The sequence below is a fragment of the Panthera tigris genome, chromosome B2 (genome assembly GCF_018350195.1).
Source record: "Panthera tigris isolate Pti1 chromosome B2, P.tigris_Pti1_mat1.1, whole genome shotgun sequence".
NCBI classification, from domain to species: Eukaryota; Metazoa; Chordata; class Mammalia; order Carnivora; family Felidae; genus Panthera; species Panthera tigris.
In genome coordinates this window covers 11,870,341-11,886,371 of record NC_056664.1, presented here as the reverse complement: position 1 = coordinate 11,886,371, position 16,031 = coordinate 11,870,341, and positions in this window count along the sequence as shown.

The following is a 16,031-nucleotide window of genomic DNA, read 5'->3' as shown; positions in this document are numbered from 1 at the left end:
AGTTTGAAATCATCTGAAGAGTTTTCTTTAAAGTAATAAGCAGTTTCTCCAAATAGTTCATTCTGGTTTTTTATTACCAATTCATTTTATGCCTCTCTAAAATATTTTAAGTTATATAAAATGAGAATAATGGCCTTCCATAATCAGTAAAAGTAATCTTACAAGAAAAAAATTATAAGCAAGAAAAAGACACAGAGCTGAATGATTTCTTCTTGAAATTGAAATTTCAATTGAAATTATTTATTATGGTAAATACTGTGCTAGCCCACCCTTCAATATTAGCTAGTCTCTAGACCAAAAACTTATGTGAGATGGTTCAATATATGAAAATCAATTAGTGTCATATAACATACCACATTAATAGAATGAAAAAGAGCTACACAATCATCTCAGTTGATGCAGAAAAAGCATTTGAGGGGCGCCTGGATGGCTCAGTCGGTTGGGCATCCAACTTCGGCTCAGGTCATGATCTTGCAGTTCGTGTGTGTGGCTGCGGGAATTGGGCTCTGGACTGACAGCTTGGAGCCCGAAGCCTGCTGGGATTCTGTGTCTCCCTCTCTCTGTGCCCCTCCCCCACTTCTCTCTCTTCTCTCTCTCTCTCTCTCTCTCTCTCTCTTTCTTTGTCTCAAGAATAATAAACAATAAAAAAAATTTTTAAGGAAGCATTTAACAAAATCCAGCACCTTTTCATGATAAAAACACTTAACATACTAGGAATGAAAGGAAGCTACTTCAATGCAATGGAGGCCGTATATGAAAACCAAAAGCTAGTATCATACTCAATGATGAAGTGGAAACTTTTCCTCCAAGATCAGAAACAAGAGTACGATGCCCACTTTCACCACTTCTATTCATCATAGTACCGGAAATCCTACCCAGAGCAATTATGTACGAAAAAGAAGTAAAAAAGGCATCTGAATTGGAAAGGAAGAAGTAAAATTATTCCTGTTTTATAGACATCGTGATCTTGTAGGTAGAAAACCCTAACAGTTACACACACACACACACACACACACACACACACACACACAGGATACAAAATCAACGCCCAAAAACCAGTTGTATTTCTATATCCTAAAAGGATAACTAAGAAAATAATTCAATTTATGAAAACATTTAGCCAGGAATAAAGTTAAACAAAAGAATTGCATGCTGAAAACTACAAAATGTTACTGAAAGAGATTAAACACCAATAAATAGAAAAGCATCCTACATTCATGAATTGAAAAACTTATTATTGTTATGTTGTCAATACTACCCAAATTGATCTGTGCAGTTCCTATCAAAATTCAATGTAATTCCTATCAAAATCCCAATGACTTTTTTTTCTAGAAATAGAAAAGTCCATTCTTAAATTTATATAGACACTCAAGAGAGCTAGACGAGCCAAAATAATTTTGAAAAACTAAAGCTGGAGACCTCACACTTTCTGATTTTAAAACTTATTACGAAGCTACAGTAATCCAAACAGGGGGGTACTGGCATAAAGACAGACATACAGTCAAATGATTTTGGAAAGCATACCAAGACCATTCAACGGCGAAAGAAGAGTCTTTTCCACAGAGGGTGCTGGGAAAACTGGATAACCACAAGAAAAAAATGAAGTTAAATCTTTGCATTGCTTCATATACAAAAATTAACTCAAAAAAATCTAATCCTGGCAATCACCAATCTACTTTCTGTCTCTACAGATTTGCCTACTCTCAACATTTCATATGAATGCAGTTGTATAATATGCAGCCTTTTGTGTCTGGCTTCTTTCATTCAACCCAATATTTTCAAGGTTTCTCCATGTTGTAACCTGTGTCCGTACTTCATTTTTTTTTTAGGCCTGAATAATATTCTGTTGTATGATTATACAACATTTTGTTTATCCATTCATCCATTGATGGATATTTAGGTTGTTTCTACTTTTTGGATATTATGACTAATGCTGCCGTGAACATCAGCATGCAACTTTTTACGTGACCTTAGGTTTTCATGTCTCTTGACTAGATACCTAGACGTGGAGTTGCTGAGACACAGAGAAAATCCATATTTGGCATTTTGAGGAACCTGCCAAACTATTTTCCAAAGTGGTTTCATTGCGTTAAGTCTGTAGATTGATTTGGGGATATCGTTATCTTAACAATATTTTTTAAATCCATGAATATAGGATCTTTCCAATTACTTAGAGCATCTGCAATTCCTTTCAATAATGTTTTGTAGTTTTCAGTGTACAAATCTTGTGCTTTTTTTATTACATTTACTTTTTTTTTTAATGTTTATTTATTTTTGACAGAGAGAGAGAGAGAGAGAGAGAGAGAGAGACAGAGTGTGAGCGGGGCAGGGGCAGAGAGAGAGGGAGACACAGAATCCAAAGCAGGCTCCAGGCTCTTATCTGTCAGCATAGAGCCCGACGTGGGGCTCGAACTCACAGACGGGGAGATCATGACCTGAACCGACGTCGGGCGCTCAACCGACTGAGCCACCCAGGCGCCCCATGGTTAAATTTACTTCTAAATATTTTATTGTTTTTGATGCTTTTGTAAATGGAACTGATTCCTGAATTTTATTTTCAGGGTTTCCAGTGCTAAAAATAAAATAATTTTTTTTTGTATGTTGATACTATATCCTTCAATCATGCTGAACATATTTATTCGTTCCAATAGTGTTTTTTGTGTGCTTTCTTAGGAGTTTCGTATATACAAGATTCTGTCATCTTCAAACAGAGATAGTTTTACTTCTTCCTTTTCAATCTAGATGTCTTTTTTTTTTTAATTTTTTTTAATTTTTTTTAACATTTATTTATTTTTGAGACAGAGAGAGTCAGAGCATGAACAGAGGAGGGTCAGAGAGAGAGGGAGACACAGAATCCGAAACAGGCTCCAGGCTCTGAGCTGTCAGCATAGAGCCCGATGCGGGGCTTGAACTCATGGAGTGTGAGATCATGACCTGAGCTGAAGTCGGACACTTAACCGACTGAGCCACCCAGGCACCCCTAGATGTCTTTTTAAAATGGTCTTATTGCCCTGGTTATCCCCTCCAGTACAATGTTGAACAGAAATGGTGAGAATAGACATCTTTGTCTTTTTTCTGGTCTTAGAGAAAAAGCTTTCAGCCTTTCATCATTAAATATGATGTTAGGTGTGGCTTTTTGTAGATGTCCTTTATCAGACTGAGAAAGATTTCTTCTATTCCTAGTTTGCTGAGTGCTTTTTATCACTTTCTGCATCTATAAAGAGGATCGCATGCTTTTGCTTTTTGTGGGGGTGGGGCGAAATGTCTTTGATTTGGTGCTGAGTTCATACTGGCCTCATAGAATGAGTTCAGCAGTGTTCTCTACCTGTACTATTTTCTAAAAGAGTTTGTAAAGAATTCATATTCTGTCTATTTATATTATAATTATAGTTAAAACTATTTGATAAAATTCACAAAGCCATCAGGACTTGGGCTTTTCTTTGTGGGAAGATTCTTAAATACTAATTCAATATCTCTTCTTGTATATCTATTTAGATCTTTCTCCTCTTCTTAAGTCAGCTTGGGTTGTTTGTCTTTCTAGGTACTTGCCCACTTCGCCTAGGTTATTTAATTGGTTGATATATAATCATTCACACTAGTCCTGTATAATACTTTTTCTTTCTATAAGGTTGATAATAATATCCTTTCTTCCTTTCCTAATTTTAGTATTTTGAGTCTTGTCTTTTTTTTTTAAATCTTCCCAAAGAAATTACTTTTGGTTTCGCTGATTTTCTCTCTTGTTTTTCTATTCTTTATTTTATTTATTTCTGCTTTAATCTTTATTATTTCCTTCTCTCTCCTTATTTTACATTTAAATTGTTCTTTTTTTTTTCCTACTTTCTTAAGGTAGAAGTTCAATTATTGATTGATTTCTCTTTCTTTCATATAGGCATTTACAACTATATTTTTTTTCTAAGAATTTCTTTGGCTACATCCTTTATGTTTTTGCGTTATTGTGTTTCTTTCTTTCATCCCAAAGTAATGTTTAATTTCTATGTATATGTGACAAATTCCTTCTGTTATTAATTTCTAATTTCCATTGTGGTCAAAAAACATACTTTATATAATTTCAATCAGTTTAAATTAATCAAGCCTTGAGTTTTTTGGCCTAACACACATACTATCCTAGATAAAATACCTTCTCTAGAAATATGTTCCACGTGTAATTGAAAAGAATGTATATTCTAGTCTGCTGTTTTGGGGTAGACTGTTTTTGTTGCTGTTGTTTTACAATTTCATTTTATTTATTTTATTTTGTTTTTAATGTTTATTTATTTTTGAGAGAGAGACAGACAGACAGAGCACAAGCTGGGGAGGTATAGAGAGAGAACACACAGGTTTCAAAGCAGATGCCAGGCTCTGTGCTGTCCGACAGCCCAACACAGAGCTTGAACTCATGAACCATGAGATCATGACCTGAGCCAGAGTCAGGTGCTTAACCAACTGAGCCACCCAGGCGCCCCTAAGATTTTATTTTTAAGTAACCTCTACACCTAATGTAGGGCTCAAACTCATGACCCTGAATGTCACATGATCACAACTGAGCCAATGGTTCTTGAAATTCACTTGGATATACAAGCGCTTTGGATTACAAGCATGTTTCTGGAATGAATTTTACTTGTAAACGAAGGTTTTACTGTATTTCTGTAAATGGTGTCACAATTTTCTCAATCCTTCAGATTTCAGAACTGGAAAACAATCTCTGGCTATTTTCCCTCTGTGCATAGTCATTTAATTTTATTGATTTTTTCCTTTAAAGTTTATTTCTTGATTTACTTTTTTGGTAGGTGATTGGCAGTATCTTTTAAAAACTTTAGCATGCACATTCTTTGGCTCAATAATCGTATTTAAAAGAATTTATCATACAATTTTTCTTAAACAACTGGGAAAAGGCTTATACATATAGATATGTTTATTTCAATATTTGCCAAGTCGAAAATATTTGAAAACAAACTAAATGTCCACCACTCGACTGGTTCTGGATGTACCAGTATAAGTTATCTAAGATACTGTGTTTCATGAAGAAGGCAAGTGGCGAGATTAAATTTATACTGTTATTTTATTTTGTAAAACAAAACCAAAAAAGGATGCACATATAAACACGTATACTTGCATATGCACAGGCAATTTTTGGAATGTATTTTTCACTATTTAAAAAATTTAAGTATAGGGGCGCCTGGGTGGCTTGGTCGGTCAAGCGTCCGACTTCGGCTCAGGTCATGATCTCACGGTCCGTGAGTTCGAGCCCCGTGTCGGGCTTTCTGCTGACAGCTCAGAGCCTGGAGCTTGTTTCAGATTCTGTGTCTCCCTCTCTCTCTGCCCCTCCCCTGTTCATGCTCTGTCTCTCTCTGTCTCAAAAATAAATGAACGTTAAAAAAAAAAATTTTTTTTTAAAAAGAAAAAAAACATTTAAGTATAATTTACATACAATAAGATTGACCTCTTCTAGTGTGTAGTTCTGAGTGGTTTTTGACAAATGCATACAATTGCGTAATGACCTTACAGTCAAGATATAGAACAGTTAGGTCGGTCCAAAAATCTCTCCTGCGCCATTTTGTGGCCCACCCCAATCCTCACCCTCAACCTCTGGGCACTAGTGATGTATTTTTTGTCTTACATACCTTTATCTTTACCAGGACGTTGTACAAATGGAGTCATTCAGTATACAGCCTCTTGACTCTGGCTCCTTTCAGCTGGCACCTCATATTTAGAGCTATCCCTCTTGCTAAGTGTATGAGTAGTTTGCTTCTTTTTATCACTCAGCAGTATTTCATTATATAGATAGACCACAGTTTGATTATCCATTCTCTAGCTGAAGGACTTCGGGTGTTTCCAGATTTTAGCAATTATTAAAAAAAACAAAAAACAAAAAACAACCCACTATAAACATCTGAGATTAGGTTTTGGGATAAGTCTAAGTTTTTGTCTCACTGGGGTGAATTCAGGAGTAGAATTGATGGCTCATATTAAGTATATGTTTAGCTGTATAAGAAACTGGCACGTTATCTCTAAAATGGCCAAGCCACATTGCTTTCTCACAACCAACAGAGGGGAGTTCTAGTTGCTTCACATCTTTGCCAGAACTTAGTATTGTCAGTATCGTTTTGATTATTATTTTACTCTCCTAAAGGGTGGTGTTTCATTGTGATTTCAATGTGCATTTCCTTAATGACTGATATTGAACCTCTTTAGCTGTGCTTATTTTGCGTATAGGAATCTTTGAGAAATATTCGGACACACATTCTTTTTCGTGATTACGCACAGTACCGCAAGGGAACCACAGTGGGAAGGATTTGCAGTAGCTGATGTGGGATGAGGCTTTTGCATTTACTCTTCTTTATGTACTATTTAAATTTTGTCGAGTGTGTTCATTTTTTAAAAAATCTTTTTAGGTTAACTTAAAAAAATATTCCCTTTATACAAAACCATCACTGTGTTTTATTAATCCTCTTGTAGGTCTTCATATGCAAAATAGAAGGATAGTAGATTATCCAACCAACTACAGGGTAATTCAGAATATAAAGAGGATTGTTTCTAGAGCTATAAAAAGATCTCTTGCCTCCATCCTTCCTTTTTAGTTCTCCTAGTTCAGACCTCACCATAAGGTAAAAATTGATGTTATTTATTTCAGAGATCTCAAAAAAATAATAACCCATCACTTTGATGCACTTACTAAGAGAAGTAACAAGAAACCAGTGTTATATGCTCAAAGCATGCCTGTCAAATGAAGCAATAAAGCTTGAAAGGTGAGCGATATGGATTTTTATTTCAAAGTGGAACTCTAATCACAGTGTGATACCATTACATACCTATTAGTATGTTTAAAATTGGAAAGACTAAATATACCAAGTATTGGCGAGGGTACAGAAGCCATGGAACTTCTGGTGGGAATATAAAATAGCACACCCAATTTGGAAAGCATCTTGGCAGGTTTTTTTTTTTTAAAGTTTCCAAAGACACGTGGCATATGACCCAGTCATTCCACTCCAGGTATTTACCTGAGAGAAAGGAAAACATATGTCCGTACAAAGACCTGTACAAACATGTTCATAGCAGCTTTATTTGTAACAGCTCCAGATTGGAAATAAACCAATTGTCCAACAACATGTAGACGGATAAACACACTGAAGGATTCCATACAATGGAATAGTACTCAACAATATAAAGAATGAACAGGGTGAATCTTAAAATAATTATGCTGAGAGAAAAATGCCCAACCAAAATAAAATATATATATAGAAGCTTATATAAAATTCTAAAAATTGGAAACTAGTCAACAGTAACAGAAAGCAGATCAATGGGTGCCAGGGAACGAGAAAAGGGACATGGAGGGGCAAGAGAGAGGGATCACAAAGAAGCAAGAGGAAAGTCTTGGGGGTGATGGATACATTCATTATCTTGATTATGGTTATGGATTCATAGGTATATACAGATGTCAAAACGTATCCAATTATGCAGTTTAAGTATGTGCTATTTTTTGTGTGTCAATTAGCCATCAGTGAGAGCTGCTAAAAAAAAATTGAGACCTAACAATATCTGAAAAGCGTTTAGCCTTCTTATATAAACATGCTGGTGAGTGTAGACTGTAGACGTGTGAATTTTAAAACTTAGAAGCATCAGATGACGGTGGTCAGAGATGGGCTGTTCTCCTCTCAACTTTCTCTCCCATTGAATGGCCCAGGGCTGTACTGTCCAAAACAGGATCCCTTAGCCACATGTGGCTATTGAGCACTTGAAATGTGTCTGGTGAAGAGCTAAACTCTTCCTCTCATTTTATTTTAATTCACTTTTCAAATCAAACTTAGATGAACACCTACGTCATTATAGGAAATTCTCTTGGACAGCCCGGCTCGGCTCTCTGGAGGGCTGCTGAAGGTGTTTGAACATGACAGGTTCGAGCTCCCATGCAAAACGAAAGTTGCTGTCTGCTTGCTTCTAAAGCCAGGCCCTAGAAGAGTTCTGGGCCCTCTACTAGCTGCAGCTCTTAAAACGCACAGAGCAAATGCTACAGTGAATCAGCCGCCATCAAGCTGGCTCAGAACACAGCCTGGTCGTCACTGTTCCAGACACTAGGGGAAGATGCGATCTGGGACTTTGGCACTAGCGCGAGATTTTATGTGGGTAGTTGAAAAACTATCTGCAGAATGTACCCTTACATAATGAATAAGCTTCCCTCACTGATAAATGCCAATTTTCCAGAGGACCATGGAAAATTGGCTATTTTTGGCCACTCTGTGGGAGGCCATGGGGCTCTGACTTGTGCTTTGGAGAATCCTGGAAAATGCAAATCTATGTCAGTGTTTGCTCCAATTTGCAACCAGTTCTCTGTCTTTGGGTAGGTGGGAGGGCAAAAATCTCTCAATGGATATTTGGAATCCAATCAAAATAAATGAAAGGCCCGTGGTGCTGCCCTCCTTAGGAAGTTTTATTCAGGTTCTTGTTAGATGTGATCCAGAAGACGATAACTAGACATTCCAGTAAACAGCGACTTCCTGACATCAATTGTTTTTAAGACTGTGAGAGGGTTATAATTAGAGTTACTTTTCATTACAATCCTTATTAATGACCACATCAGACTTCATGTAGAATTTCTGAATACAGGAAAAATCAGACACTAGAATGTCTTCTAAGCTATAGAAGTTAGAATAAAGAAAAATACAGTTATCAGGTTTTAAAATATGGGTTTTCATGCCTCCAAAAGAGCTTCATTCTGTAGTTGAATTGTCCGCAGAAATGTACATAATCCAAACAAAAAAATTTCAAGTATATAATTATAATTTCAGAAGGCTTATCAACCATCAAATACCTTTGGATGGCACCACACAGTTATTCAGACTTTTCTGTAGTTGCTTTTTTAAAAATGTGGGCAACCTGGTCTTATTTTACAGATCTTTTTGACACTTTTTATGAGGTTATAGTAAATCATTCAAGACTTGCCTGAAGATCAAGTTTTGTTGAATGAAGGATGAATTTTCATTGCTACATCTGTGAGAAGTAAAGATATTAATCACTTTTTTTTTTCAGAGTCAACGTGGATTTAAGCCCCCAGTGTTCTTCTTCTTCATCATGTCAAAAACTTGAAATAAAAACTTTGCCCCATTCTGTGCTGTAGAATTCTCCCCCTTCCCATTTATGGCATTTTCAAAGGTTACATTGATTTTATTTCATCCACCATTATTTCATCACTACTAGAAGAAATCCATAAAATTATAGTGAGATACTTTTATTTATTTATTTTATTTTAGACAGAGAGAAAGAGAGGGAGAGTAAAGGAGAGGGGCAGAGGGAGAGAGAGAATCTCAAGCTCAGGGCAGAGTCTGATGTGGGGCTCAAACCCACAACCCTGGGATCATGACCTGAGCTGAAATCAAGAGTTGGACAATCGACTGAGCCACTCAGGCGCCTCTAGCGAGATACTCATTAAAGCTCCAAAAATGCAGAATTTCACCCATTAGTGCTTTTATGATTCTTTCTTTTAATGTTTATTTATTTTGAGAGAGAGAGAAAGAGAGCATGAGTGGGGGAAGGGCAGAGAGAGGGAGAGGAAGAGAATGCCAAGCAGGCTCCTCACTGTCAGCGCAGAGCCTGATTCGGGGTTCGATCCCATGAACCAACCGTGAGAGATCATGACCTGAGCCGAAATCAAGTGGTGGCTTAACCGACTGAGCCACCCGGGGAACCCCTGCTTTTATTACTCTTAAAACAGGAAACCTGGAGCACAGCCTCTCCGTGCTCCTTCTGTTTAGATTCCGGACTACTTCCAGCGACACCTGCCAGGTGATCATGGATGGACTAGAAAGTTTTTGTTCCAGCCAGGTCTTGGTTCCACCCCCCTCCCCAGGAGGGGGTGGGCATCTGCAGCCATTTTCCCCACCAACGCTGGCAGCGTGGGCTGGCCCCGGCTCCGACTCTGTCTGTCCTGTCTGCCCTGCGTAGCATCCCACACCTGTCCCACTGTCTCCTCCAGGGCGTCCCTCTCTGCATGCACGGCCAGATGGATCCATGGGTATCCTGGCCTCCCTCTCTCATTCCCTCTCATTCGCCGCACATCTCGTGCCTCCAGCCTCCAGCCCTACCGATCCTTCACAAGCAGAAGCTGGGGAAAGAGCCAAGGCTAAACAAGGTCCCACTCCTCAGTTAGAGCTGCCCCCTTCCTCCTGCCACCATTCCACTAATTATTAACAGATTTGCCAGGACCCAGAAAGTTTCTGAGATGACATAAAATGAACAAGGTATGGTCTATAGCCTAGGAAACCCGGACAGATGCTAATGGTCGAGTCCCACAGGAGATGACGTTCAAAAGAACAACCTAAAAAAACCCAGCCGTTACTGAAGGTTCAGACACCCTTCCAGAAGCACTGGTGGGTGCAGGCAGAGATACACCCCCTTCCCCCGCCACTACCACCAGAAACCCAGATGGGGTGACCCAGAGTGTGCCTGGTGACTCTGTTTCCTTAATTCAGGAATTTCCCTCTGTATGATCAGGTTCTTGTGTTGGCAGCTGAGAAAGCCGCTGACAGCTGGGGAGTTATTTTCTCCTTCAGTCACAGGATGATGGAGATAATCTAGGATGGGAAGTGTGGGGGAGAAAAGGAGGAGACAAATGCTTGCTGCTCTGAGCAGAATTGGGCAACATGGCTCATAGATCTTCCTTTCCTGTAGATCAGACACCTAAATAGCTCACGACTCTATCCCTTACATCTGATGGGAAAAAGTGGATCATATTTTTGTTGATGTCAGACACTTTGAGGTGTCAGAAAGAACGATCAAGTTCCTTTTTTTAATGTTTATTTTTGACAGAGAGAGAGAGAGAGAGAGAGAGAGAGAGAGAGGGAGAATACGTGGGGGAGGGGCAGAGAGAAAGGGAGACACAGAATCCAAAGCAGGCTCCAGGCTCTGAGCTGTCAGCACAGGCATGGGGCTCGAACTCACAGACTGGGAGATCATGACCTGAACTGAAGTCGGACGCTCAACCGGCTGAATCACCCAGGCGCCCCTAGAAGGATCAAGTTTTTAAATCGGCCTTATTACTTTTCTCAGGATCATTACAAAATACTTGATTCAGGTTGCATTGTTTCAAAAAAAAAAAAAAAAACCTGAAGAATGCATGAAAATCAGGAGAACACAATTTTCCAAGTAGGACATCTGGCTAAGAAAAGTGTTTGAAGTTAATCTTTCCTGTTCTGTTGAGGGGGCTTCAGGCGGAAACTTGGACATCTAGAGTTGTTCGTTGTAAAAACTTGTCAGGTGCCCTGACTAGGAATATACCTCCTTGGTAGGCGGGTTATTGTTTTGGAATTTTCCTCTTGCTACCTTAAAGATTCCATGAAATTGTGGGTCAATCCACTATTTCATAGGTATTAAACATACTCTATTTAATGCACACTAAGTATATGGTATGTATATATCACATTAACTTAATAATAGACCAATGATTATTTTCTTATTTAAAATTATTTTGAACAAATATAGTTCCTTCTAGACAAACATATTTCCAGATTCTTCCTTTAGTGTTGGGTGTCACAATGTGCAGTCCAACCCAATATCTATTGAGAGCCTTCTATGTGCCAGGTAGATGGATATTTTAGCATTTCTTTCACCTAAAAGGGGGTTGTTAATTTTGGCTAAGTTCTAGGTAGACTTCTCCATACCCCTCAGTTTTTCTTTCTTTGCCATCATTAGTGGCCCCATCTTGTAGCAATAGTATAAGTATAGTATACTATAAGTATATAAGTATATACTCTGAGCATAAAAGTATATACTTACATACAAGTAATAATGTAAGTATTTATAGTATAAGTATTTACTCCTGCCATGATTAAATGAGAGATCCAGGAGTATTCCACTTAATAAACATAATCTTATTTTAAAAACTGAAATCTAGGGGTGCCTGGGTGACTCAGTCAGTTAAGCATCTGACTTGACTTCGTCTCAGGTCATGATCTCATATTTTGTGGGCTGGAGCCCTGCATCAGGCTCTGCGCTGACAGTGTGGAGCCTGCTCAGGATTCTCTCTCTCTCTCTCTCTCTGCCTCTCCCTCATTGATGCTATCTCTCTCTCTCAAAATAAACAACTAAACTTTCATTTAAAAAACCCAAAACCAAATTCTCGATTTTAGCTGTAACATTACGGCTTCACTTTTAACTTACAACTGCAAAATATATCACATAGGAGATATGAACAGAAATGAAAAAAAATACAAAAATACTTGCCTATTGTGTCGGATGGCGGGATTATTTTTGTCTGTTCTATATTTCCATTATTTTAAGATACTACCTCAAAATGAAAGATAAATAAGCTTGCCTTCTTACGAACAAACCCTTGTCTAACCATTGGCCTCTGGCAATTCCACCTTCTCAAGCCTTCTTTACACTCAGAGTCCAAGAGTTAAATACCATAGTGCACTTTTTTCTACTCACTCGGAGTTCAAATTGGCCTCTGGACCCCTTAAATTCTCTTGGATAATCTCTCTCCCTTAGGCTGTCTCTAAACTTTTGAATCTGGTTTTTCCCTTATTAGTTCTGTTTTCAAAGCCGTGATCTTATTTCTTCCCAATATTGGAATTTAAAAAAATACATTAAACACTTTTTTGCAATAGTCCTTTTTTCTTTTCTGCCCTATTTTGGACAAATGTGTCTATTTCTCTGAGCTCTGACTGTAGGTCTGGATTTGATTCAGTGAAGTGAATCGACAAAATTGTGTATTGACCACTGAGGGCATGCCATTCACGGTCCTTGCTTAGGACTGCTGTGTACAGCTGGGCCGATGTGCCAGGCACAAGGGTCCCTGGCTCACAGGTGAATAGAGGCTATTTGTTCACCTGTGCCGAGAGGGAGAGACAATGGGTAACCTTTCCCTTAGCATTACCTAATGATATATATGAAATGAATTTGAGATATGTGAGGTTCCGCTTTGGGGCACTTAAACACGGACAGAGAAGACTTGGGAAGTAGAGAACGGAAAAATATTAAGAGAGTAATTGCTTTCTAATTTAACGAATAAACTATAAATTTCAAAGGTATTCAATGATGAGATTAAGGGCGACTAGAGTATCTAGGTATAGCTCCAACGAGTCAGTGGGATATAAAAGGAATCCTTACGTGTCAGACCAGTGGTCTTTTCTATTTCTAGTGACATAAAATGTTCACGCAGGGACATCTCATCCACAAAGTGGGATGTTAGAGGCGTGCCCTGCTGTTTGAGTGCTGCCCACCAGCCCTTTCATCTGCCTAAATGCTACTGAATCTCACCCCACACCCACCTCCTTGCCCGGGATTAGTAAATTATCCCTTTGCGTTAAGGCATGACCATCACAAGATGCTCTTAAAAAAAAAAAAGAAGTTGTTCCCAAAAGGTTAAACCTACCAAACACGATCTGCCTGGATGATTCTGCTGAACAAACCTGTTTATGCCCGGGCGCAGGAGAACCAAAGCCTGTGTTCGGCTGAGGTTGAGATGTTGGCTTTGCTGTGGGACGCAGAAAGAAAAGACACTTGTCTCTGTTTTACACTTCTGTAAATCATTGACATCTTGATCAATGTTTAGACATTGACTCGGATTTTTTTCGGAGCCAACACCGAAAAAATATGATAAAAGCTATGGATCATCTTCTCAGACAAATGCACAAAACTGAAACGTTACATATAGTTCATGGGGCTCACAGAGTCCTGAAGCTTGATCGCAGGTGAAAAATCTCTGTTCACTGAACACAAAACAAGTGTCATTTCTGGTGTCTCTGTGGTGCTGGAGAATCTGATACTGTTCACCTTCACTTTCTTCTATTTATAGTTCATCGCTCAACTTCTGAGCGCACCCTTTCCCCGCCCCACCCCCGTTTGTGGGTGGACAGACCATCAAAATAATGACCAAGAATCCTGACACTGGAAAAAGATGGCTGTGTGCCGATGCCTCCGGTTTGCTTCCGTGCGCTGGTGTGTGACCAAGAGCAAGGTGTAACCAAAGGAAGCCAGGGCTGTGTGTGGCTGGTGGTGGGTGGACGGGGGGAAGGTGGCGATGGAGGTGGTATCACAGAGGCCCTGTGATGTGGCCAATTCTGCCATACTTTGTAGCCGCTCGGTCAAAGGCAAGCTCGGTATAACTCCTTCGTATTGGAGCAATTCAAGCCATGAGCATAGCCATCAAAGAGTTCTCTCCCTTTCACTGATGCTGGGCCAGGACATATGGAGGTAGATAAGGTAGAAATCTGTACTAAGGATCTTCATGTGGCAAAAGATTGGAACATTTAAAATTTGTTTCCGGGGCCTTTTACTTCTCTGGCACAAGCTTCCAAAGCTACAACAGAAAGAAGGAAGGTCAGGGTGACAGGGCTGAGCTACTCTGGTTCCTTCTTTGAGAAGAAAGAATAAAGCATTCATTTCCTCAAAGCAGTAGGTTACTCACTGTTACCTCTGCCAAGGGAGTTTGTATCACAGAAATGGGGTGACATTTAGCTCCTATAATTGATCTCTGTTTATGTTTCGGGAGCTCAAGGGAGTATTACTCACCTGCCCCTTTCTCTGTCATACTATAAAGCTCCATCATTTCTGTAGCTGGGTTTATACATTCCTGGTACGTCAGCTCAGTGGGAGCAGACTATGTTTTATTCCTCGATATTCTTGATGATGCATAGATATCAATTCCTATCACAGCTGTTCAGATACCTAGTCTTGTAGTAAGTATTTGTGCTATTATCCACTGGTAGTTTTCTTCTTCTTTTTTTTAAGTTTATTTATTTTTGTATTGTAATTTCTAGAGCCAACGTGGGACTCAGACTCACAACTTTGAGATCAAGAGTCACGGGCTCTTCCACCTGAGCCAGCTCAGCCCCCTCAATGGTCATTTTCCATTCATTCTTATTTCGTTCCTAGTGCTTCGTGGAAAGTGTAGTGGTTAAGAGCACGAAGTCAGGCCGGACTGATGGATCCAAAATCCCACTACCAATGTTGCTTTGTGATCTTGAGCAAATGGCTAAAGCTCTCCGTGCTTGGTTTTTCATTTAGGAAGTGTAGATAAGAACAGTACCTATTTCACAAGGCTGGGGAGTTAATCCACATAAGATACTTAGAACAGAGAGCTTGGCCCACGGTAAGTGCTCAGAGTTAGTTATTATTCTCTGTTTGCACAGAGTGCTGTATTCTTAGCACCCAAAATGCGTGAATCAATCCCTGGTAAAATTGCCATTGATAACTTTCCACTTGGGAGTTATTAACATGTAAACTCTCGGGGTGCACTGGTAATGGGTTCTTCGGAACTTCTGTCTCCTGAGAAGGCACATTTGTGGGGGCGCACTGCCATCATCCTTTCCTCCCCAAGGACTAGGAAAAGCTCCCAAAAAACATTGTGTTCACTGGGTGTTTTCCATTTGCCTGTCAGGTAAAGGAGATTCGGCACGATAGCACAGGGGCAGTGGCCTCGGTGGTCTCAGCAACCATGTGTGTGGAGTGGGCCCCGCAGAGACCTGGGGTCCTAGCATAACTTCACATAGGGTGCTACCTGGAATCCAGGGACCTATTCTCTTTCTGTGCTCCGGCATGGACCCCGTTTAAGAAAGAGGGCCTATTCAGGTTCATTTGTTTCCAGCCACTACACCACTTTCGGGGAGACTTTTCACCAAGTCAACTCACAGACGGTTAGCCTCCAGGATGTCTGACACACAGGAGTCAGGACCTCGGGAGTAGATTCTGGGAGAGGAACGTGAAAGCCTGGATTCCACCTGCCGTTTGTCTGAGCTTTATGGGCTATGGATTTTAAGGTCCTGCGTCACCTGCTGACCATCAAGATTCTAGCAAACCCCTTCACATAACACGGTTAATTTAAAAGTTTTACACTATATACAGAAAGGCGGAAAAACCGTAGAATCGGTCCAGCAATGGGCCCTTCCTCTTCCCCAGGATGTTATCAGCTCTCAGATACAGACGTGGCTGGTAGCAACAGAAGCGTTGTCCAAGGGGACAAAACCAACGCAGAGGAAGAGGCTTGGATGCAAGAGTATGAGCCCAAGGTGGAAGAAGACAAGAATATTATTAGCTTT